This window comes from Camelus dromedarius, chromosome 3 (genome assembly GCF_036321535.1).
Source record: "Camelus dromedarius isolate mCamDro1 chromosome 3, mCamDro1.pat, whole genome shotgun sequence".
Taxonomy (NCBI): Eukaryota; Metazoa; Chordata; class Mammalia; order Artiodactyla; family Camelidae; genus Camelus; species Camelus dromedarius.
The window spans coordinates 61,676,857-61,703,995 of NC_087438.1; the positions used below are offsets into that span (position 1 = coordinate 61,676,857).

General features: G+C 35.6%; 1 long non-coding RNA gene across 3 annotated transcripts in view; it reads left to right on the plus strand.

Moving 5' to 3' along the window:
• The window catches only part of LOC116152077 (uncharacterized), a 288,994-nt gene that overhangs the window by 226,759 nt on the left and 35,096 nt on the right, over positions 1-27,139 (plus strand). The window contains exon 5 of one of the 3 annotated variants that reach the window (XR_010379152.1): positions 7,987-8,048. The exons of the other annotated variants lie outside the window; for them this stretch is intronic. This is a non-coding gene — a long non-coding RNA (uncharacterized LOC116152077). The remainder of the gene's footprint in view (positions 1-7,986; positions 8,049-27,139) is intronic. 3 annotated transcript variants of the gene reach the window in all.

A 27,139-nucleotide genomic window follows, 5' to 3' on the forward strand; every position in this document is an offset into this window, starting at 1 on the left:
GATTACCCTTTCTTTTCATCCTATTTTTCCCACATGCCAGCTTCCTGGTCCTAAACAATTCACAGATTCCTTTGGGATATTATTCCACAATTAATTGAAAATAGCATCAATCACAGTTTCCTTTGACCAATTTCATAGACTGTCATGCCAAAGTTTTAGTCAATGGATGCTTGAGCTCCAAGTTTCTGGTTTTAAGTACAGTGATCATTCTGTTTTACCAGAGCTTAAGGGAGCTAAAGATGTGTGGGAGATGTGTTTTAGCCTAATCCTTTGGGGCTTTCTCTGAGAAGAAAGAATTTTGGTTTCTTTGAGAATTAGCCTAGAGCTTGGGAAAGAAGTGGCTACAAATACAGATGTGGGAATCATCAATATCTGGCTCAAACTGTGGATAGGTGAAGCTTACAAATGATTAAAGAGTAGTGAATCACGAGCAAAATACTGAGAAATCTGGAATTTCAACTTTTAAGCGGTGGGCAGAAGTAGAGGACATAGAAAAATAATAGAGTGGTAGGTAGGGCATCAGGGGAGGATGCTACTGTGTTAGCTAGCGAAGAAATGATTTTTTAAGAAATAAATAATAGTATGAATATCTACATTGAAAAGACACATATGGAAAGTGAGGAAAACAAAGACTATGGAATTTGGCAGATAGATTGATAACCTTAGTAAGAGTAGTTTCAGTGGGTTGGCAGGGCACGAAAACAGTTAAAAAAAAAGAGTCAGATTAAAGAGGGACTGGAAGATAAAAAAGTGGAGAAAGCAGACACGGACACTTTCTTTAAGAACTTTTCCTGTGAAGTTAAGATGAGGGGAGGTGGTATCTAGAGGTGGTTGTGAGTTTTAAGATGATCTCTTGTTGGGCTGGGAGATAGTATTTAGTTAAATATGGCAGTAAAAGAATTAAGAGCATGTGCCCTGAAGCCAGACTGTAAGAGTTTGAATTCTGGTTCTGCCATTTACAGGAGCTATGGATACTTAGGTCGTTGGTAGTCAGCCTTTGTTCTTTTCTGATATATATTGAGGCCATATGTTTTCCTCTAAGCTTCCCTTCAGCTGCACACCCCAAATTTCCCTATATCATATGTGTATTTTTATTATTGTTCACTTAGAAGTCTTAAAATTTCCATTGAGATTTTTTCATTGCCCTGAGGATTCTTTGGAAATGTCTTTACTTATTTCCAAATATTTGGAAATTTTCTAGTTTTTAAAATTCTTTTTAAAATGGTAAAGATATCTTCAATGAGTTTAATTCTTTAAAATGTGTTGAGTCATGTTTTTTTTTTTGTGCAGCACACAGTTTTGGTTAATGTTCCATATGATTTGGAAAGAATATATATTCAGTTGCTTTTGACTGCATACCAGAGAGGTCGGGTTACTCATCTTTCTGTGTTTGCTGATGAAAAAATTCTCTGTTTTGATCTGAAAATATTTTAATTTTAACTTCTCTGTTGCTGGGTATTTTTTGTAGTGTCTAAAATTCTGGCTAACAGTTATCTTCTGTCAGCATGTTAGAGCCCTTTATGCTTTTCTGGTGTCTCTGCTGGAAAATCAACAGAGATTGTCTTGGATTCTCAAAATCCGACTGCTTTGGCTGATCTCCTGTACCTCTGACCAGCGTTAATTTTAATATTTCTATGCAATTACGGGGATGGGGGTTGTTGGCAGGAGATTGGTTGGTTAATTATCATAACTGGAAGTGGGGCTATATGTTTTTTACAGCACCATTAATCAATATGTTTATAGTATTCCCTCCATGTATAGCAATTGAAAAGGGTGTTCAGTGTAAGTGGTTTGGGAAGAGAAACTTGATGGAATTGACTGAATTCATGGTCCCATGCTGTAATTTCCCGAGGCTTTCTTGGCAACTATATACATGCTGATGGAGGGTAGTCTTCAGGAAGATATGAGTTCCCATCTGAGAAATGATATCTTGAGAGTCTGAATGATCCTAAGGATATGCTAAAAACACTTTAATTTTTATATGAGAAAAATAATATATCACAAATATTCTACCTCTAAAGCATGGTTCAAAATAAACTGAAATATGGAATGATTTTAATCACTTGGAAGAATGCAAGAACAGGAAATGTATTTGTCATTAATGGTAGGAACATTTGTCAAGGTGCCAAGAAGCCTGATATTTCACACATAGAGAAGAAATATAATGTTCACATACCATGTGGCCTTACAGTGAAGAAAGCTAATGTTAAATACATATAGTTCATTGGCTTTAGATTTTTATAATCAACCTATAACTAAAGCATGATGAAAGTCCATCATGGTTTAAAATTTCATTTACATACAAACAACATGGACAGTGTAAAAGTCAAAAGTAAAAGTATAACTGGCAGAAGGAGGAAAATAGAGGGGGAATGTGGGGAAGGAACGATTTAGGTACTAACATCATTTTACATTGAAAAGAGACAATGACAAATGACACTGGAATTAGAAAAAAGTCTAAATGCATTATTAAATTTGCTAAGTTATCTAATAAAAAATTAAAAATAATAATTTGTCTATCAAATATTGCAGGGTAAGAGGAGTAGAAGTGGAGATGTTGCAAGTGCATTCAATCCTTATATTTTATAACAGGAGTTCATTAGATGTTGTGTGGAGTTGATAAAATACGAATGGCATAAACATATTATCTAAAGTCACACAGTAGCTGAATGAAGAATTCAAACCAAAAACAATGAAAAGAGGTTTACTCTGCAAGGTGAGGTGGGATGAATAAGGAAGAAGGCAGGAGAATTTTGTGTCTCTATGTAAATTCTGGTTGTTTTATCACCTTGTGCATGTGTCACTTTAATAAAAATTTAAAGGTGTTTATAAAAATACCATCTGAAGATGCCACAGTTTTCCGATGTGACAACTTCAATAAACCAAGCTAAAAACATTTCCATTTTAAGAGCAAGCTTGGGCCAAAAGGATGCTGGGATTGGAGGGAAGAGGAGACTTAAGGAAGGACAAGATTCTTTCTTGTCTCTGACAGAAAGAATGTGTGAAGTGAGAATGAGAAGCCAGGATAGAGTATGGTAGGAGACTGCCAGCAACAGAAGGTGATAAACTAACCTGATAAATAAATACATGAAGTAAAGATTTAATATCTTTTAACTTCTTTGGGTTGTAAGACTGTTTCTTTGGATGAGATTCAGCAGAGTCGATGTTACAAAGAACCAGTAGTTATATTTTGAATATAAAGATTTGTTATGAATATGCAGTTTATTTTTCTTATCATTTTTCCTTTCATTCATAGTATCATAATTTTCATCAAATAATTCTTCATAATAATAATTTTCCAAACTTCCCTTTCTATCTCAAATTCATATTGCATTCCATTGCCAAATGTATTTTAGTAAAATACCTCTTTTGTCATAGTAATTCCATGTTCAGGAATTGAAAACAACTTTCTACTGTCTAATGCATTCAAAAAAGCATTGCTATATAATTTTAATACTGTTAATGAGTTACACTGGAACAATAGGTGTGAACTGGGGATGTCGTGGACAACCTGGGATATATATGTTCACGCTTGCTTTTAATCTGTAATTATCTGCAAGGGCTGAACTTCTTTTTTTCTTTAACAGTGACTTTTCTCCTAGCTTGGAATTCATCCTTTTCATCTCCTCTCTCTCTCTCTCTCAGTCCATCCTAATTTTCAAGAATAAGAAGTCCTTCCTAAAGCTTTCCTATTTGGTTCACACTTCCCTTCTTGAAAACTTACTCTCTGTTACATCACATAGTACTTCATTAAAGAAGTTTTACATTACTTTCCAATTGTTCTACAGTAATGATTCCTGCTTTCTCAGAGTCATAAACTCCTTGACTCCTGCATCAGTCAGGACCCCAGAAAGAAAGAACTACTCATACCAGGAAATTGTAAGATTTTCAGAGGGACCTTTGCAAAGTTGTGGACTCTCCAAGGGATGGTGCTGCGTCCTGGAGCTGCATCAAAAAGGGGAGTGTGTCCCAAGTACCCTGGCCTGAAAGGGCAAGTAGAGGGAGCTGTTTCCAGAGCCCAGACAGCAGCTGTGACTGGCAGAGGGACACAGCCACTTGGAGGGGGGCCTGATCTTATTCTTCCTACCTCTGTGATGCTATTTTATTTTATTTTTTTGGCCCAAATATGAACTCCTACAAGGATAGATCAACTGGCCAATCCTATCAACTTGGTCTCACAGTGAGGCTCCTGCTCTCCCTGAAGCCCTCAGGTGAAGCCCCAGGAGTGGTTCTCAGGCAGGCTTATCCTTATATCTCCCAGTCCCTTTCCATTCTGGGAAGGGGTTTTACAATATTTTTCACATCACAAAACAGAATACAGAACTCAGAGCAGATAATCCATAAAAACATGTGTTGACAGATTGTTGATCTGATATCAGTTTTTGGCATTTAATTGAATGGTTTTTAAACATTAATTGGATTTTTTCATTTTCTGCAAAAACAACAAAAAAATCGACATAATTCCCCATCTCACAATTAATATTTTATTGCTAAAGGTAAAAGAATAAATTCAATCTTAGAATTATTTATTTCTTGTTTCCTCTCACTGTTGATTGGTCTATTTGAAAATAATGCTCAGTGTCAGCATGCACTAGAGAGTTTACAAATCACTTTAATATATGTCATCTCTTTGCATCTTCAACTCTTGCCTTTGAGTTCACTATAAACAATTCTCTTTAGCCATATTTCATATTATTTTTGACTTCTTTTTTTCTACCCTGGTTTAATTTCTGTTGATGATAAATAGTAGACTGATGTCTTACAGATTTCACTCCTTTCTTCATTAGCTCTTCAGATTTTTCTTGGCCTCAAGAAAGGTGTGGAAGTCTTTGAAAGATGCTTTTTTTTAAAAGGCAGATTTTTTTACTCTGATACTTTGGAAATAGTGTTTTTCATATCCATTTACATTTGCCCTGTAACTGCAACATTTAATTTCTCTAATTCCAAATTTACTTATTTGTGTGGTTTGGTCCCATTCTTCGAGTTTTAACCAAATTATTACACACCAGTTTTCATGTATTACTTCTGATTGGCACTGAGTGCTAAATCTCCATCTGCCCCCAATATTCTCCTTCTATTTTTTTTCCCTTCTTTTGCAGTTGATAAGAAAATGTTCCCTTCTGGTTTCTGTTTCCCTGCTTAACCAATAACCTCTTCATTAGCTCCACAGGTTTTTCTTGGCCACCAGAAAGATGTGGAAGCTTTTTGAAAGGTGCATTTTAAAATGCAACCCTTATACTTTTAATTCATTTTGCTTTTTCTTATGTCGCTTTTTATTTAGTCATTTTATAGTTAATACCTGTGAAAGTCAATGCTGGCCGCATTTCAAGAAAAATGTTTGCTCGCAAAGAAGGTTATGAAAAGCCACGAAGATTTATTCTCTTCTGCTGTTGCATCATGTACATGAGGATAGCATACTGCTTTATCCCAGTCTGAAGTAACAGACTTGATAGAGCCTGACGCTTGGTTCATTTAAAATAGATATTCTACTTAATAGCAAGGTTGAGAAACTCCTGCCAAGTCTAATAAGCATACATGCTTTCAGGTAAATAGAGCTCATAACTTTACAGCCCAGAACAGCAGGGGTTGAGTCAACTAAATTTTTTATTATACTCATTTAGAAATTCATTTAAATATTGCTCATCAGCATCCATCGATCGCAACATTTTTCATACAGCCTGAGAGGCTGGTATATATGCAGCCCTCACATACTAGAAGCCATCAGATTGTTTATGCAAGATTTCCTGGTACAATGTGTTGATGTCATTTTATGGTTTGTTTTAGACTGTAGCAGTACTGAAGTAAATTCCGTTTCAACTTAGACTGATGCATCTTGTTTAGCTCGAGTTCCTGGGTGTTGATTGGTGTAATGAATTTCTCTCATATTGACCCACAAGTTAATCCTTTTAAAGTCGATAATTTTATATGCATAATAATACAAATACACATTTCTGTTGTTTCTGGCTTAGTAAATTCTAGCAGAAGGAAGTGGTTTTGTTGCTTAATGAATGAAAATCATGGCTTAGAACTAGAAGAATGATAAATGTGCATCTGCACTGAGTGAATGAAGTTAAAAATATTAAGCTTCAACTTAATCTGGCGTATTTGCATTCTACAATACAGATAGAAATTTTGGGACGTATGTCTTTTGCTGCTCAAAAATGTTATATTTTCTACGAGTTTTCATATGAAAGAAATTTTACTAGGAGTCAGTGAATATTTGGCATGTATATAATTAATACAGTATTCTTGTCTACACAGAAAAGATAGAAGCTTTGTCCGCTTAAACCCTCATGGCTTGTCAGAAATATCAGTGTTTCCAAGAAGTAGCCATCAAAAAAACAGAGATACCTGTTAGAACTTGTAGAATTCACTGATTAAAAATAATAGTATTAAAAATACAAAATATATGAAAAATATAGGATTACTTTTTGATCTCTGTGAAGAACAGACCTTTAATCCCTTCATAACAGCACTAAGACTGAATTTATGTTAAAATGCCTAATTAGGTGCCACTGTGAAACGTTCTTAAAAATTTTTTTTAATGCAAGATGGAAGTGGAAAAGAGATGTTGAAGATAGGTGGTGTTTGACTCTAGGCTAAAGAGTTAGATGATATTTAAAAAATTGTTCTACACACTCTTCTAGGGGCCACTCAAGCCATGCATCAGCACTCTCAGAAACGGTCCTTATGTCTTAGAAGTGAGCCCATCATATTCTTCTAGACAGTGCTATGATTGCAATTCCCTAGACTTGATTTAGCATGAGTCTGCATTTTTTCCTTGACTCTAGTTGAATAGACATCCAGAGTTCCCTCAACCAATAGGAGTTTGGGAGCTTGGTCCTGGGGCTCTGGAGGTCCCCACTGAGGATGTGTACATTTTTAAGAGAATGGTGGTTCTCTCTTCAAATTCTGGTACATACATTAACTCCTGGATTGCACTTGTGGGGTTTATGTGAATCTCATAGGAAGATATTCAAGACATTGTCTAATTATTGGATCTTTGCGGTTCTATCGTTTGGTGATGGGAAAAAGATACACTACAGAGAAAATCAATGTGTTGGATGTTTTCCACTTGCCCTGATGATTTACTTTCCACCAATTTCTACTTTTCTCTGTGCCATGGCCTCAACTGGGCTTCCTTGACCTCTGGGCTTCATTTGGGTTTTTCTGATGGAAAGTAGTGTGGCATATTGCAAGGTGGAGGAGAAAATAGTTTGGATATTTATTCCATCTCTTTCTTCCCTGCAGTAGCTGGGTTCTTTTACTAAGGCCACTGCTCCTGTTGGGCAAATGCTCCACCAGGGTTCTGGTAACACCTCTCTTTCCTTGCCCTTTCAGGCCCAGGTGTAGTGATGGTGTCCTGCTTTTTGGGTATTTGAGTCCTTCATCCTCTGTTACTAGTTTCCTTAGTCCTGCCCAAATCTTTGCAAATTGTCTTTTGCTTAAACTTTATTCAGTTATCATTATGTAATAGTCAACTGTTTCCTGAGTTCAACTATTGGCTTTTGACCGCTCCTTCTGGTAATTAATTCATATTCATACTAATAAAATGTTTCTTGAGTAGTTTTGTTTAGTAAAGGCCTGTGTGGTTTTTTTTTAACTTTTTTTTTTAATTTATTTATAATCATTTTACAATGTTGTGTCAAATTCCAGTGTAGAGCACAATTTTTCAGTTATACATGAACATGTATATATTCATTGTCACATTTTTTTCTCTATGAGCTACCATAAGATCTTGTGTATATTTCCCTGTGCTATACAGTATAATCTTGTTTATCTATTCTACAATTTTGAAATCCCAGTCTATCTCTTCCCGCCCCCAGCCCCCTGGGCAACCACAAGTTTATATTCTATGTCTGTGAGTCTATTTCTGTTTTGTATTTATGCTTTGTTTTTTTTTTTTTTTTTTTTTTTTTTTTAGATTTCACATATGAGCAATCTCATATGGTATTTTTCTTTCTCTTTCTGGCTTACTTCACTTAGAATGACATTCTCCAGGAACATCCATGTTGCTGCAAATGGTGTTATGTTGTCGGTTTTTATGGGTGAGTAGTATTCCATTGTATAAATATACCACCTCTTCTTTATCCATTCATCTGTTGATGGACATTTAGGCTGTTTCCATGTCTTGGCTATTGTAAATAATGCTGCTATGAACATTGGGGTGCAGGTGTCATCCTGAAGTAGGGTTCCTTCGGGATATATGCCCAGGAGCGGGATTCCTGGGTCATACGGTAAGTCTATTCCTAGTCTTTTGAGTAATCTCCATACTGTTTTCCACAGTGACTGCACCAAACTGCATTCCCACCAGCAGTGCAGGAGGGTTCCTTTTTCTCCACAGCCTTTCCAGCATTTGTCATTTGTGGATTTTTGAATGATGGCCATTCTGACTGGTGTGAGGTGATACCTCATTGTAGTTTTGATTTGCATTTCTCTGATAATTAGTGATACTGAGCATTTTTTTCATGTGCCTATTGATCATTTGTATGTCTTCCTTGGAGAATTGCTTGTTTAGGTCTTCTGCCCATTTTTGGATTGGGTTGTTTATTTTTTTCTTATTGAGTCATATGAGCTGCTTATATCTTCTGGAGATCAAGCAGTAAAGACCTATGTTTAGTCAAGCAAACCCATCATCGGATTTGAGAGGCAGGCTTAGCCCTTCACTGGAGTTTGTTACTCTACTTGTGTAGGTGCAATAGTTAGTTTTGCATGTTGGTACTTTGTATATAATTACTGCATATTAATACAATCTAAGAAGTGCAAGCACTTGAGTCTTATTTGCTCTTTACTTTGAGGAACATATTTGCAAATGTTAAAAATGTAATTGGAAGAATGCTGGAAATCAAAATTAATGACACATTGAAATGAGGAACTAGATGCCAAGTTTGGCATGAACAAATGTTTGCTCATGATACAAAGTAGATCTTTGTAGAGGTGTTAAGAGGATGTCACTCTGTGATCAGCCAGTTTCAGTTGAAAGTTTTGCCTCAAGTTTTGGGCTTTTCATTAAACTTGGTTCAAATGAAAAGCTTTTTCCTTTTGGCTATTAGGTTTATGATTGAAATATTACTATCTCTGTATATATTTGCTTTATATTGGCTCTAGAAACAGTAAAAAAATGCATCATTAGGATGTTAAAAGTACATATATTAGTGAGTAGGAAATGGAATGAAGATGCTCTTGGATATTTATATTTGTTGACAAAAGCCACATGATGTGAATTTATATTGTATTCAAGATAAAGCCATTATTAGGCATGATTAGAATTTATGTGAAAATGAGATAGATAGAAGAAATAAATTGTTGGTTTGAACAAAGCTTTATCTTTTTCTTTGGGAGAACATATCTCAATGCTTTTATTTGTTATTCTCATTTCAATAGGATGTATTCTTGAATGACAAATGATTATTTGACAAAGAAATTCTGGTCTTAAGCAGAATGATCTAGCACCACATTGTGAAGGCGATGGTATTTAATGTTCTATTTTTAAAGTATAGATCATATTATTAAAAACATAATAGCTTCTCTATCCTGTGTTGTCTTGGTCCATGCTGACAACAAAAAGATAAATACAGTGCATACCAGGGTTCCTCTGCTAATACCGTGAACATGACACATGTCATCCTATGATAAATTGGCTCTGTGTCTGTTCAATTTCAAACCTAAAGCTCTGGAGGCAGAAGTGTTAGGAAGCAGGCATAATCCTGGCGTACAGAGGCCTCAGATGCTCAAAATTAGTGTGCGTGGAACAGATAACAGAGAAAGAGATCCACAGTGAGAGGAAGTTTGCACAGGTTTGTGGATTTCCTGGGGTTTAGGTAGTATTGGCAGATGTTTGGTGGAAAAAAATAAAAAACATCTGTAAGCATGATAATGAGCATTCCCAGAATCTGAAGTGACAACTGTATCCAGCACAAATGCTGTCTTGTTGCCCTATTTGCATACCAATTAAATTTTAAAATAAAGAAACAAATATTGGGTTACTGAATTTGTTTGACAAATAATCTGCAGGGTTTACTCAGTACAACTGGGTCAGGCATGTTGGCTGTTCGACAGATGTTGTATCAATGAAAGATTTAAGCAAAAATATATCCAGATTGTTACCACCCACAGTTTTATAAGTAGGAATCTGAAATAGGTTAGAGATGGTTTGGTACCCTGAGGCAGCCACAGTGGAGTGCTTTTTCTCTGTGCTCTGCTAATGCATTCAATAGATAATATTTAATATTTAGTTTTCAAAGTAGGAAGTTTTAAAAAAATCATTGTTACTCTAGCATTGCATTTTTGATACCTAGTTTTTTAGAATTGAATCCTACATTTTACACTAAGAATCTGATTTTTTAAGGGATAATTCCAACCTTCATAGTCATCAGAACCCAAGGACATGATTATATACAAAGAGGTTATCAAGACTCTTCTCTAGAAGTTTGAAAACATATGTACTCTTAAATTTGGGGTATTTTCAGGTATACTTCATAATTTCTGGATTCTGGGATACAAAATATATATTGTGTTTAAAAATGCCTTTTGAAGGGAGAATTTGTTGCTTACTGAATGTGACATATTCAACAGAAGAGTAAAATTCCAATATAGACTTCAGTTCAGTAAACATAGAATATTTGCTAAGTACCAGCTACTATGGTAAGTCCTACTGACATAAATATAAATAAGGCATAAACTAGGGTCTTAAAAACTTTATAGCCTTGCTTGGAAAATGGGCACAAACATAGATTATTTTAATGTAATCAATATGCACAAGAGGAAAAGTAACACATCATAAATCTTACTTCTAGGAGTTTACATGTGAAGTTAGATGCTGAGTCATCATTGTTGTATACAGTGGACATTTTTCTGAAATGGGTGCAAACCAAACGTAAATTCAATTGTATTTCTTTGATAAAGTCTTCAGAAGCACATTTTATTTGCATGTTCTTTTCATTGGGTTTATTTTCAGTAGGTGTTGGATTTTCCTGTTAAAATTCTCTCTCTCTCCCTCCCAGTTTTCCTATCAAGTAGTTATTCATTTAAACCCTAAATGCACTAGAAGTACTCGCTGTTTGAACACTGAGGTGAATCCTTATCTAAACTGAAAATTGCTTTGTTTGAGCAAAAGTTAGTTTTTCTCTTATCAATTTTGCAAAAATGACTATCCAGAATATTTTCTTCAAATAGGGTATTCAGATAACAAAAATCAACTTTTGTGAATATTTTCTCATCATCATGTGTTCATTAATTTAACCACCATTTACTGAGATGCTCTCAAGCACTATGATAACTGAGCTGTATAAAGCTTTTTCTTCTCCCAAATAATTCCTACTCCTGCGGCAGGCAGATAGAGACCAAGGGCAGCACACGGGAATATAGAGGGGAAAGGTCATAACAGTGCTATATTTGAGACGCTTTGCTAAGTGGAGAATATAAGAACAGGAGAACGAGAGAGGTGGGAGGAGTCCTAGAGCGGGCGAGCTGCTTCCTGAGGAGCCGGTAGGTGAAAGTGGGCACCAGGCGGTGTCGCATCACAGGGAGAGAATAACCTCCGCAACAGCGAGGCAAGTTGACAGCACGGCGGAACGGGCAGTTTCCAGACGCTTGTTGATCTACGTGCTAGATTAAAGGATGCATATGAAGGTATAGCAGGAGAAAAGGCTGGAAAGATGAGACATTAAGGAGCCTTGGATACTATATTTAGTATGGAAGTTCGCTTTATCCTAGAAGGATACGTGAGTTACTTAAGTCTTTAGACAATGGAATGGTACTGTCTCATTTGCATTTTAGGAAGAGTACTCTTGGCAGCAGTTAATGGGTCTAGAAATGCTGGAACAAACAATATAAGAAATGAAAAAAATGAAGGTTATTTAAAAAAAAAAACTTTAGTGCCGCTGTACTTGTCACACCAAGGATTATCAAGTAGCATAATTAGGTTTTAAACACATTATTTTTATTGGGTAAATTAGACTGGAAGTTCACAGAAGCTTTTATGTTAGCATGGTTTCTTGTTTCCAATTGGCCTTCCTAATCCAAAACTGCATACTTAGGGCTGAGAGTCACGCTAGAAATTTCAGCTCAGGTTGGGCAGAGGCTTCTGTTGCCTGGCCCGGCCCCTGGCCAGCCACCCCTACTGCTGCCTGGTCTCAGTGGAAAGGCTCTTGGAGAGCGGACACTTCTTTCTTCTTTTTGCAGCTGGTGTTGCTGTTGCCAGAGCACCGTGGACAGAGTCCCAAGTTCTTTCAACAAAGCAAAGACTTGCATGAGATGTGACAGGTCTATAGAGCTACTTATCAACAAGGAAGAGGCAAGGGGGTTGTCACTTCCAGGAATATGACAGAAAGAAAAAGAAGAATAAAAAGCTGCTATCACACCTGCCAGAGAGGGCAATAAAAGATCTGTGACATGGCAGCGCAGAAAGCTAGTGAGGGAGTGGAATGCTTGGTGAACAAATGGCATATTTGGAGTAGCAAAAGTATGTTAGAAACCTCTTTTTAGGTCATATTATTCCTGCAATGACTGAAGAAGGTCATTCCGAGTCACGTGACTATCGTAGAGCAGTAGAAGATCGCCGGCAACTAAGGACTTGCAATACCAGCTGCATGTGTGCTCTCAATTCTCTGATCTGGAATACAGCAGAGCTTGCCTATAGATTATCTAAGAAGAACCAGACAACTCTGGAGGCCTTGGGGCATTTCTGAATGCTGTGGATTAATATCCCATTTTAGATCTCTCATGTATAAGATTAGAATAACAATAGATTTGTCTCTGGAAATCCGCTGAATCGTAAGCCTGAGACCAGAAACTTTGGTGAAAGTTTAGTCATTTCAATTAAAGAAAGTTTTATTAAGGGCTAAATCATGTCATAGGGTCTGGGATCACTGAGATAGAAGTCACTCAGTTCTCACCCATAATGAGTGTACAGAAACAGTGATAATTGAAATTCTGTAAGGCAAGAGCCATTTTATAGTAATTGGTGGGATCGTGGGCTAGATCTGGGTGTGAGGAGGCTGGGGTAACATTACCACAGCTAAGAATGGTCAACGATATCTTTCTGGAGAAGGCACAGCAGCAGTGGGTGTGCGAGGTGGGCTGAGGGGCGTTCTAGAGGTGGGGCAGAAAACTGCAAAGTGTATGTATGGGGGTGCTTTGATACAGCTGAAGCCGAAACCAGGATACCAGGCAAATTCGAGTTAAATCTGGACACGTAGGCTGGGCCCTGAGCTTGGGAAAATTATATAATTTTAGCTGGCTGAGGAAGGCATTAAGAGTGTAGGTGTGAGAATCACTGATAGATGATAATCAAGGGAGGAAGTAATTTGACTAGTTGCCCATTTTATAATGATCCCTCTGACGGCTTTATCAAAGATGGATTTGGGGCCAGCTTGATCTGTGTGAGAGACAGCACTCCGGTAAAATCCAGTGGTCTGGGAAGAGGGGATGCTTGGTCTAGAGTAGTGGCAGCAGTGATATAAGAGACAGCTAAGAAGTATTTCAACACTGAAATGGGCAGTTTTTGGTGATTACCATGGACAGAACCTACATTGTTGGAAGAAAGGAGAACCAGTTTTAGTGAGAAGGTAATTAATTCCATTTGAGATGTTGAGATAGAGAAGAATATACTTATTTTTTAACTTTGATTTTTGAGCAAAAGTATCAGTCTGTGAAGTGAAATAGGATCAAGAAGAGACACAGGTCTTACAAACGACATCCAAGTGTAGAGAGAGAAAGCACAAAGCTCAGGAAGGGACCATGTCAGCACATGTCAAGAGCTGAGTTTCAGCTTTAGCTATTGTCCCTTGTGGATTTCTGAATTTATATGTAGATGTGATTTAGGGTAGCAGAAATTTTGAACTAACTAAGGACAGGCCATGAGGAGAAGGTCTGAAATGGATTTCAGTAAATTTTGTGTGAGTAAAAATAAACTCCTAATTTCTTATGAGCAATATTGATGATTCTTTTCTTCTTGTCAGAGGTTTAGTGAGTAGCAACTAAAATGTCTGAGTTCTTTTCTGCTGTAACTTACCATATGATCAAACTGTTGAGAAAAACAGAAGTTTGCAGGTCTAGCTTCACTTCTTAGTTCTTTTCATGGCAGCTTTCTGATGAGCCTCTCTTACATAGTTTCTTCCCCCCCCCCCCATTTGTGGATTTTGGCTACTTGAGATTATGTGCCTAATTAAATGTCCCAATCCATTTATGGAGAGATTGTCTTCTCATCAACAAAGTAGGGAAGAACTTATTCCATTTCTCCTAGGTGGTACTGAGTTCTTACCTTTAATCCTTCCTCCTAATTTCCCTCTTGTAACCTATGTATGACCAGAGGAGAAATTGTCTTTTTGAACATGATGTGATTCTTAGCAACTGACTAAGAAGTGAAATATACATCTTTTAAGAAGGCTATTTATTCATACAAGCTTAGCAATAAAAATTCATTTTCATGGTGAACATATTTTGCTAAAAAGTGTTTTTAAAAAGGAAGTGTATCCTTTTTTAAAGCCATTATACCAGAATCCTGAGCAGATTTGCCACTATGTTTGGATACAAGATTTTCCAAAACAAAAATATCACCAACATCCTCTTAACTCTGCAGGCAGGAATCCTGGTAGTGCCAGAAGTCTGAATGGCTCAGTGGTGGTCCAGACCTGGTAAATGTAAAAGAAATGTTGAGCTCAGGAGAGCTTGTGGTCACTGAAAGGCTGAGTTATATCAGGCCCTTCTGAACCTTTTCTCTGCTTAATAGCTGGCATAACCTCATAATACATGTTACACCAGATTTAATTTCTACTTCAATAAATGTTTTAAAGTTTTTACAGATATACCTAAAATTTTACTATTGTCTACAACTATATTATGAAAATAATTGATATTTGTAATGATGACCCCCAAACAACATGAAATGTTATATCAAAGCAATTTCACATTTGTTTTATAGTATCTGAGGCTATAAAGTGGATTTTCATAAACAATATGGGGTGAAATTCAAAGGTTTGTTTAATTTAAAGGTTACCTATAGTTCAGCCAGATTGTCTAATATTTGGCTTCTCTGGTTAACTGTACATTTGCTGTACAGGCTTGCTGAGAGCACAACCTTGTGCTAGATGGACAGAGGGAATTATCTAGATTTATGGAAGGTACACGTGATAATGAAATATTTAAAATGCTAATGGAGGAAATCCTTTGCACTTCAATGTATTGAACATGTTCAAGTCTACTTGGCATAAGGAAGCCAAGTAGGAAATTATGTGTTTAAGGATGGCAAACTACCCAGTCACCTGGAACATCATATCACTTCCCTATGCAGAAGAGAAATTGAAAATGCCCTGAATAAAGGCAGGCAGGATGGTAATATGCCAACCCAACCTATCAAAGAAAGAAACGGAGAAAATGTGGGGTTGTCATATTTTACATCAAGACAATAATGTTTCACAATTTACATATACTTTTTTTAAGTACAAAAAGAGATAGTTCTAGCTGTTTGGAGAAACAAAGGGGCAAGTTGAAATGGCAGTCAGAGTTTTATAATACAGTAGTAGGATGCGTGTCTTTCGAATGGAATGGAGCAAATGAAAAGTAAGGATTAGCATCATTAATTGTTACCAGTTAGTCAGATTAGCATTTTGACAAAATCCATTGGAGTTTGAGATCTTCTGTTAAGAAGCACAGAAACTCCCGTATTTCTTAAGGAAGCTTACTTACCTGAGGTGCAAGAAGATGGCTTCTTATTAAGGAATCAACTACTGGCCTTTGACAAGGAGACAATGTGTGCCATTAAAGGGAAGCTCCTTTGCTCTGGTAGCCAGAGCCCCAGTGGGAAGCCCAGGTGCTGATGTGACACCTGAATGTGCTATACCATCTAGCTTTCCCAGATGACCAACCTGACCAGCCTTGGCGCCCCATGCTTCCTGACTTCCATTTTGATTTTCTAGTTTATTGCCATTCTATCTACCTGAGTTCTACTTATGCCAACAAGAAGACCCCCAAATAAAATATGCCTTTGCTGAGACGTTTGGGTTTAATTCCTGAACTCCTGTCTTAACTAACAAAAATATCCTGCCAGATGTACCATCCTCCTCTTAGTTGTCCTTCTAACAAGTTTAAACATTCCTCAACACAGTTGGAGATTTACTTACTGTATGCAAGATTTCTGTTGCATCTGTAGAAATCTATATTTCTGTACATATTTTAAGTTCTGTTTACCAAGAGTTATCAAATGAGCTATTTTGTCTTTAAGTGTAAGAAATGAAAATATTCTGTTTCATTTGGGATAATATTAGAACTACAATCCGTGTCCTGCAGAAAAAAAATATGTAGAACAAATATTTATTAAATAAGTTAGGTACTACACATTAGTTTCTCTGAATTAACTACTATGAAACCAATAGTTTTCTTTCTTTTTAACTTAACAGCTTAATTTTCTTGTCACATAGGTGATAATTTTTTGGCTATGTTTTATTCATTTGTGTTAAACCTCAGTCAGTTTGGTAAAATCGATATTTGGATTGGTTATTCCACATCAGTTTTTCCTGTGGTACAGTGTGCTGTTTCAATCTGTATATTCAAGAGTTCTTTTATTTTGAAATTATTTCCCTGAGTTATACATTTTAATTTGTGGCCCACTCTTTTATTTGTCATCTTTTGGGTTACCAGTATGTATAGTATGAATCTCCCTGGTCTTTTTTTTTTTAAAGCAATGTTTACTGATTTATAATTTACACACAGTCAAGATACAGAATGTCATCTTTCACCCCAAAACTTCCCACGTGCTTCTTTGCTGTCACAGAAGTTTGCTTTCCTAAAACTTTTTGTGCTAGTGATCATGTTTTTTTTGGTCAGTCCATTCTTTGCAGCTGGTAGTTTGCAGTTCCTACATGGCTAACTGGGAAAAAGTTTTACCCTTTATGTTTATGAAATAAATACAAATTAAAAAATAATAAATCCCACTTTTGTCTTATTGGAGCATATTAAAAATATGATATCCATGCTGAAAATAATGCAGTTGGCAATGTTATATATTGCTTGTGGGAATCAATTTTGATACATTTTCAGAAGGAGTGATATAGTTTTTAAAATATCTAGTTCATTAAACTAATCCTACTTCCAAAGACAGAGTTGGAGATATACATTGGTATTAATTTATAAAAATATTCATCACAGTATTTTTTTATAATTCTCAAAAAATATTACTAAATAAACATTCAACAGTATGTAATTTAATATATTATATCTGTATAATGGGATATTATGCAGCTGTTAAAATATTTTTGTATATGTAACTGTTACAGGATATAATTTTAACAGATAAAAATTGGGATTGACTCTTTGGCTCATAAGTATTATTCCTTTCTCAGGGATAGGCTGACTCCCAAAGATTCTGTCTCACCACAGCTTGTTGATGTGAATTTTTCAAAATTCCTGTAATCAACATTGCTTCTTTTACAATCACATTTAAAAAAGAAAGTCCAGCTATCTTCTGTCGATGTTACATAGCAAGTATAGGTGGTATATAATAAATATAATGAATAAATGCTTCTGAGGCCACAATGCCAAATTAGTATGCCAAAAATAATTTTTAAATGTGAGGCTTTCTGAAGGTCATGAAAAAAAAAGAATGTAGTTTTATAACAAATAAGATGTCAGGGAAAAATTATAGGCTGTATAATACTAAAGTAATACCATTCATTTTAAGAACTATTTTAAGAGAAAGAACCTTGAGAGAGAAGATCTGAGCTAATTAAATTTTCTTTAATGGTTTTTGTAGGAGACATTTTATATTTTGTTGGTCTTTTGATCTGGATGATAATCCTTAAACTTTAATTCATGGGTATTTAATTCATATTGGATACAACATTTGGCTGGCATTGATCTACATAGTCATTGGAATAAATCTTCAAAAATCTGTCATGGCAACAAGAATGCCGAGCATCAACTCCTTGACACATATGACCTACTCATGTTGGAATTGTTTGAAATATCTGTTTAGTCTCAGCTCAATCCTTCCTGATGGAGTTTTTTATGGTTTCTCAATTTCTAGTTTATATCTAGTGACAACACACTTGTTTACTTGTTTTGGTTAAAAATTATTTTTATATATTTTTTTAACATTTTAAAAAAGGAAATAATCAGTTTATTTCCAAGTCAGATTATAGGGTCAGGGATATCTGTTTTATTTCAAGACATCAATTATGTTCACAGAAATAAAATATCATTAAATATACACAATGAATTGTCTTTATATCTAAACTGTGACTCCTTGAGGGTAAAGAATGTATGTTTTATTCGCTATGATTTTCTTTTGTCTATATAATAGAATATCAGTAAATATTGGTTAGGAGTGAATGTCATACATACATTGTCAAAAATCAACCTAATTAATAGGGTATCAGGATAATCTAAGTGAATTAGACATACTCAAACTCTCTCTCTCTATTCCTTAAAAAAATGCTTATTTTCTTCTAGGCATTAGAAAGCAGATATAGGAAAAATGTAAATAAAGGAGGATGGAGCTGATCTGATCAAACAACATGATATATGTTGCTCTCCTCTATTCTTTTACATGTCATTGCAAGACTTTTTCCTTGCTTCCAAACAGAATGATTTCTTTTTGTTTAAATCCTGCAAAGCAATCAAGAGTCATGGAACATTTTGATTCTTCCTCACTTGAGTACTGCTTGTATTCATAAAATGCTTTCCAGGCTGGCATGTCCTTAGTGTCTTATGAATAATTAGTTGGTTATGATTATAATTTGAGAAAGGGATAAGATCTCACATTTGAACACTACCAGGGACTTTGAGATAATATGATTTTGCTATCTAGCATATTCTAAGTCTTTTTAGGACCTCTTGTCAATAGTAACTACTGGGTTTCTGTTAGTCAACATACAAATAAAAAAGGGAAGCAACTGACTAGAGTTTTAGAACAAACTGATGTAAAATCAAGTTTGCCTATATTTTTGGTAGGCCATGCCGTAAATTAGATGTTCCTTAGATATCTCAACTGTATGGGCTAGTTAAACTGAAATCCAAACTCTAGGTAGTCAAGTGTCTCTATGTGTAAATTATACCCTTAAATCTTCCTTTCACACCATACCAAGTCACCTTGCTACCATTAGTAGACAACTCTGCTTTTTCTGTCAGTATTGTTGATGCTGAATATCTTGTTTGTTTCAAAACAAACCTCAGTCAAGACTGACTGACCTCCTTGATGAAATACTTCCTGGATTAGCACATCCTTTGGGCTGAGTTTCTATCACATTATCAAGCTTTTGCTCAAATGATGTTTGGGAAAGTTATTTGTTGTATGCTCATTGTTTTAACTATACAATGAACCTTGCAAGACGGAGGCAGAAATACAGACAGAGAGGAACTGAAAGAGCAATTTATTTTCTGAAGCATGCTCCCCAGAAGTGGCATTTGTTCAGTCCTTTCTTCAAGAGGAAATGTTGAACATACGGTTGATAGCACATTATGGAATGTGTAATGGAAAGGAACATTATAATGGTAAAACACTTACAGACATTTTCAAAGAGCACCTCTTTTTACGTACTTGTTTCCTAAGGGCCAGGAACCAGCCACGGCCCTGTCTGGACCCATCCCCAAGTTTACTCCATAACTGTAGGAACTCTCTTGGTTTTAGTGAAGCACATGATAAATGCTCCTGTTGCTTGCATGTGTTTACATGCTATCATATTGACATGGGAAGGACAGAAATGGCATGTAATATTTCCAGAGAGTCTTAATTTTCCTATGAGAAATTAAAGTGCTACTTAAGGTGAAAACCTGAAGATTATTACATAAATTCTAAATTAGCAAAGTGTTATCTAGGAAAGTTCAGCATATAAGGTGTGCTGAATATTTCTTTGGATCCCACTGGCTCTTATTAGTGATCAGAAGAATGGCATATATATGGAGAGAGAAACTATATCTTCTTAAGTTGAATATATTTTTATTTTCAAGTATGTTCAAGAAAGATAAAAATTGGAAATTCTATTTGTAACTATCTTTCTTTTATTCCTATGACCTGGGAAAATGTGCCTAGTTTATTTGTGTTTACTCTAGACTTTAAAAATATAAGTAAGTGAAAAACGAACTCTGTTTGCTACTCCTCTTCTAAAAGCAGCACTTACTAAAATTTTATTCAGCATTTGATCATTTATATCAACAGGAAAGGTTAGATAATGTCCAAAAAGATTACTGCAAGTCAATAGGTCTTTTGCCATGCATGTTTCATCATTGAGCTTTTGTTGCATCCTTGATTGAAGGTCATGCTCTACTAGAAGCATGACAGTAACACCAGTTATCTCCACATCAGATCTGTTTCCTTCGTTATTCCTTTATTTTAAATTGATGTATAGTCAGTTTACAATGTTGTGTCAATTTCTGGTGTACAGCATAATGTTTCAGTTATCAATATACATATATTGATATAATATATATATATATTGATATAATATATGATATAATATATATATACATATTCCTTTTCATACTCTTTCCCTATAGGTTACTGTAAGATATAGAATATGTTTCCTTGTGCTGTACAACATAAACTTGTTACCTATTTTGTATATAATAGTATCTGCAAATCTGGAATTCCCATTTTTCCCTTCTTACCTTCTTTCCCCCCGGTAACTATAAGTTTGTTTTCTCTGTGAGTCTGTTTATGTTTTGTAAATAAGTTCATTTGTGTCTTTTTTTTTTTCGGATTCCACATATAAGTGATAACACATGGTATTTTTTTTTTCTCTTTCTGGCTTACTTCGCTCAGAATGATGATCTCCAGGTCCATCCATGTTGCTGCAAATGGCATTATTTTATTTTTTATGACTGAGTAGTATTCCATTATATAAATATACCACAACTTCTTTATCCAGTTATCTGTTGATGGACATTTAGGTTGTTTCCATATCTTGGCTATTGTATATAGTGCTGCTATGAACATTAGGGTGCATGTATCTTTCTGAATTTAAGTTCCTTCTGGATATATGCCCAGGAGTGGGATTGCTGGGTCAGATAGTAAGTCTATTTTTAGTTTTTTGAGGCATCTCCATACTGTTTTCCGTAATGGATACATCAAACTACATTCCCACTAATAGTGTAGGAGGGTTCTCTGTTCTCCACACCCTCTGCAGCATTAATTGTGAACTTTTTAATGATGGCTGTTCAGATCTGCTTCTTGAGGTTTGATCAATGCAAATATGGTAACATTACTGTGTCTGGAAAGTTTTTTTGTTTTAGTGAGAAAAAATTAGAAAAATTCTCTTATGTATTGATTGTACCCTGGGATATTTGTGAAAATAAATGCATTGATAGTTTTTAGATGAAGGGAAATTCTGTTTAAAATATCAAGATATTTTTATACCAATTTTCTTCCTGCTATTATTTCCCTATCTCCTTTCCCTATCTTTGCTGCCAGTTCCTATGAGCCCTCCCCATTAAGAGTTTGCCTACTTTGGAGAATTGTTTCATTCTAGAGGCAGCATGTGGTGAGTTGATTGTTGTAACATAGCCAGAAAGAAACTTACAAGGGGTTTTACATGTGGGACAGAAAGATACCTCCAAAGACTCCTTGACAGATCGGCTGTGTAATTTGTGACCCACTGTAAAATGAAAATGCAGAATTTCTTGTTCAAAATTTATTAAGAATTTCACAATGGTAAAAGCAGAGCATTCAACCAAGTGAGGACCCTGTATGACTGCACAGGTCAGTTCCTATGAAGCTGGTTCTGACTCCTTGTCTTGGGAGCATCTTAACTCTTCCCCTGTTCTTCAAGTCACTGAGGAACGTCTATTCCCTTATTTGTCATAGACTTTGAGCAGCTGTATTTCTTGTCCCTTCAATAGTTAGGATCCTTCTTTTTGCCTTTCTGTCAATTTTTTGATTTATCTGCTGCCTATAAACTATCAATCATATCCTTTTTTGACAGCTATTTCTAGAACATCTTTCGATTCAGCAGCCTCTTTGATTTTCTTCTTTCTTTTGAATGCAGCTTTTCTCCTAACCTGCCTTGAGTGATCTGGCTTCTACATCCTTAATGTGTTCCATAATCCAGCACTTTTATTGCCTTGGATTGTTAAATTGCTCTGTGGGTTCCCTGGGATGAGTCAAATGTCTTAAGCCTAGATGGTAAGACTAGATAACAGCCCAGGATTCCATTACTTTCATGTTCTCTTTTCCTATTCTCAGATTTTTGAGACATCTAAGAACCAAATACGTATTTTAAGTTTCTGGATGTGGTTTAGCTCTGAATTTATGACCTCTTTTCTACTGTTGTGAACTGGGCTAGACAACCACTTAGAAGGAGTCCAAAGTTCCCTTTCATCATCACCAGAAACTCTTAAGAAAACCCTAAGCCTTTAGCTTTTTGTTTGTTTATTTGTTTTTCTCTAGGCCCTTGCAGCTCTGGGGATCAAAAGATAACTCCCCAGGAGCGGGAGGAGAACAGCTTTCTCAACAGGAGAAAGAGGAAAAGGACGTTTTAAGACTATACCTTAGTTCAGCAACTCAAGTACACAACCCAAACAAATAAAGCCAGGAAACCAAAGATCACATCAACATTTACTTCAGTATTATTTCTCCTAACAGATAAGTCTTTCCTCCTGACAGTAGGTCAAGGACTGGAGCCAAAGGGATGAGTGAGGTCATTTGTATTTCCTCCAGGCCTTTGTTTTCAAAAATTGTTCCAAGTTTCTAAAGCAGTTTGCTAATTCCTTCCAGTAGCCCAATAAGTTAGGCAGGTGGCAATTAATCACTTTTTATTAATAAGGAAACTGAGGCTCAAGTGACTTAGCTATTTTTCCAAGGTCACACAATGAATTTGTAAAAATTTTTGAGAACTCAGAATTCTCAAATGCCCAATGAAAAAAATCCTTCTGTATCTTGCTGCTGGCATCAAGATATTTGCCACTGGTTTGTCACTATTTATATCCATTGCTGTTATCTCTACATTCGCATCATCTGGTTCTCTGACTCCATATTCTATACTCCTTTCCCTATTCATCATTCCTAAACATGATAATTCTTTAGTTTATATCCTTGTAGTTAAAAAAAAAAAAGATTTATTTTTTCCTACTCATCTTTCCTAAACATGCTAATTCTTTGCTTTATGTCCTTATAACTTTGAAAAATGAATTATTTTCCAAGCGTTTGAAGTCAGTTGTTTGATATTCATTATTTTAGTAGTGAGGCAAGATAGCAACTCATTACTGCAGTTTTGAGCTGAACCAATAATTAACGTTTCCGTATGTGGTTGGGTGCCACATATGATCTCTTAGAGTTGTTCTTAATACTTATTTGCCTTGAGCTATTTTGTTAGCGTTAAATATCCTCAAGCACTTAGATGGAGATCTGAAGATTGTTCAGGTGCTTAGTTACTTACTTTATCCATTGCTTTCCACTTAAGCCAGTGACTAAATGAACAATTAGGACTTGGGTTGTGTGAGAGATGTGTTTTATTTGGCATGGACCCTAATGAACAGATAATGAACAGCTTCATTCCTATCAAGAGGATATTCTAAAGGATGGTTTCGTTTCTTAATGCTGACCCTCACTCTGAGAGGCAGGCTGCTCTAATCATGATAGTTAATGACCAATAAGTGGCCATTTGTCACATTTTCATTCTTTATTCCAGGCCTCAGCCAACCTCTAACATAAAGGATTCAAACTATGATGAAATGCTTTAACAGGTAATGATGAGAGAGATGATGAGAATTTTTAGGGCAGGGTTCATGCTCCATATGTTCTCTGTAGTAATCATGTTGAAAAATAGTTTGGTTCCAAGGCACTACACAGGTTGATTCAGTGGACATGTATTGACTACCCTATGTGTAACTGGTGAGAATAGAAAGAGAAATGCATATCAAGGCACACATCTCTGCCTCTAATAATTCTGTAGTTTGAAGACCTTTAATGTGTTTCTGACATACCCTTGGTTTGTGTGTACTTGACTTTGAATATAAACATAACTCAGCATTTGAAAAGTTCATAGTTAAATTGTAGAAGTTCATTAACTACATGATTAAAGCTGATTTGTTATGTTTAAATTTCCATAATCCATTTACAATTTTTCTCCATTTAAAATCTATAAATTAGCAGTTTTCCCTGCTTCTATCATTCAGGTCTTTGCACCTTAGATAAGCTTAATGTTTAAGTGTTTACTGTAAAGAAAGAAAACACAATTTCAGTATCTGCCATAGGAAGGTCAAAACAAGGAAAGTGATCATCAGCAGTCTGACTAGAAATTTCCAATAGTTTTCTATTTCATCTTTCCCTCATCATCATATACAATTACCACTAAATTAATGAAATTTTGTAAAATATTTTCTTTCAAAATGACTTTTAATTCCAAAACAGAAATTATAATGTATAAAAATTAGGTCACTTGGAATTTCTTTGACTCATAATATTATCAATGACAGAGGCACTAAAATAAGGTTATTTTCATTTTAAACTTTAGTTGAGAGATACATAATGAGAAAGAATGTAGAATATATCACATACCATATCCAAATGAAAAATGACATAACATTTTGCTTTAAAATACTTAAGTTATTAGAGTTCGTTCTCTAATAATTTGTATTTTATGCTATTAATTAGATGGAACAGTAGGATAAGTATAAGTAGAATTCAAAATTACATTGCTAGAACAAAAAACATCGTGGGTCACCGGATATTACTATCTCCAAAAGGGTTTTGGTAATGAGAAGAGAGAGAATTAATAGTTTGTAACATTTTTTTAAAAGTGATTATCTAAAGTTACGGAAAATATCATGATATAAAATTATTATCAATTAATTTTTAACCATTAAGATAGCTTTTGTAATACTAATAAGAACTGCTTGATCCTCTAAAGTATTTATTTACTTAGTGTCTGCTGTCAAACTTTGTGGGAGATATAAATATCTCTCTCTCCCAAAAATCTTAAAAATCTAGCAGCAGAAGGAAAATGTCAGCATAAGTAACTGCAGTTGTGGGTAGAACATATAAGGCCCATAATCAAGGTACAGAAAAAGTAATATGAATGTTGGAAGGTGAGAGTTTCACTCCCAACTTGTAGGATGGAAAGTGAGTTGAATCAACAGAGTTTCCACAGATCAAGTAGCATTGCACTGAGTTGGACCTTATAAGAATGATATAAGTCAAATGTAGAGGTGCCATGCTTATAGTATGAAGGACATAATGACATTCTGCCTGACTGAGGCATGGAGGAATTGAAGAAGATCAGAAACTGAGACGTTTTGGACAATATTTGTGTCAGTTTATGTATGGAGAACCTTGAATGTTGGGCTAAAGAGAATCCTTCAGTTCTATTCAGTAAATAAAGATTAAGCACCTTACTCTTTCTGTTGTGCTAAAATCTATGGATATAAAAGGAAAAAAAAAATTCAAGCAACAAGGACTTACTCTTTAGGAAGCTCACTTTGTACATTTTGCAGGTGCCATAGATGTCAGGGGTAGAGTAGGTGGGTGGATTATTGGATATTTTTGGTCAAAGGAGACCTGGGCTGTGATTTAGAAGTAATACTTTGAAGGCTTTGTTTGAAATCAACCAGAATGGAAAAGACTTGCACAATCTACCCTCAAATGTCAAACATCCCAATTTTATTTTAGTGTTCTGAAAAGGACATCTCTTAAAAGAAGAAGAAAATGAAAAGTAATGTTTGCAGACTGATTTGGAGAACAATTCTAAGTGGAATGTGGCGTTTTTTTTCCAGAAATCCCACATTAACGTTTTAATTTCATGTAAATGAAGGTACTTCTGACATGGAGTAGTCACTTGAGTGATTTATTTCTTTAATATGCACAACTGCATTCACTAATGAGGGCAGACGCACAGTGCCAGATTGTGAAAGCACCAGTGTTCTGCCCTCCCAGGCCATCTTCTCAGCAGCTCCAGATCACAGCAAGTGAAAAGAAGTAATACCAAAAACTTGGGTGAGAGAGGGGAGAGGGTTATAGAGAATAGGAAAAAAGATTTTTGTTGAAATTAAAGAATGGAATAAGTTGGTATAAAATTAATACAACATTTTTAGAGTAAGGGACTGTGACATACCGAAATGCTAAATGATTTCTGTAAACCTCTGCTGCTGACTTATTAAAGTAATTTGACTTTTTTTCCATAGAGGAGGCAGAATTCTAGGATGCCTCCTAAGATTCCTACTCCCTGATAGGCATGTCCTGTGTAGTCCCTTTTCCTTGAGGATAGATGAAACTAAGGATGTTTCTCCCATGAGCAAATTAAATTATATGAAGGGGTTTTTGCGTATGTGATTTTGACTCCTCTAATTAATTGCCTTGAAGTCATTCAGAATTCTGGGTGAGCTTGAACTAATCAGATGAGCTGTTTATGAAAGGGTCTAGAAGTCAGAGATGCTCTCTGCTACTGGCTTTGAAGAGCAAGTCACAATGAGTTATTCATCTACAAATAAATGAATTCTGCCCATGACCACATGAGCTTGGAAGAGGATCCCAAGCCTCAGGTGAGACTGTGGCTCTGGCTGACACCTTGTTTGCTGCCCTGTCAGACCCTGAGCAAAGGACTGCCAGGTTAAGCACAATCCAAACTCTCACCTACAGAAACTGTGAGATGATAAGTGGGTTTTGTTTTAAGTAGCTTAGTTTGTGTTAATTTCTTACACAGCAATAAAAAATTTAACACATTCCTCATTGAATAAATATTCTGAGGTCAAGAGAGTGGGAATAATATATTTGGAAAATACTTTTACTAAACATCAAATGAAAATCCACTGACAATGCTCAGTGTACTAGTTAACCTAAAAGTATACAGGCTAGTAGATTTTTTCCCTTACATCTGGCTCTTACTTTTAAAAGTTAGGTGTATGGGGCTGGGGGTGGGAACAGACAGACTGGGATTTCAAAATGTAGAACAGATAAACAAGATTATACTATGTAGCACAGGGAAATACATACAAGTTCTTGTGGTAGCTCACAGCAAAAAAAAAAAATGTGACAATGAATATGTATGTTCATGTATAACTGAAAAATTGTGCTCTACACTGGAATTTGACACAACATTGTAAAATGACTATAACTCAATAAAAAAAGACGTTAAAAGAAAAGGTGTAGTTTAGGACAGAGCAGGCCATCAAATAGGGAATAAAATGGCCATGGGATACTGTGACAGAGAAGAAA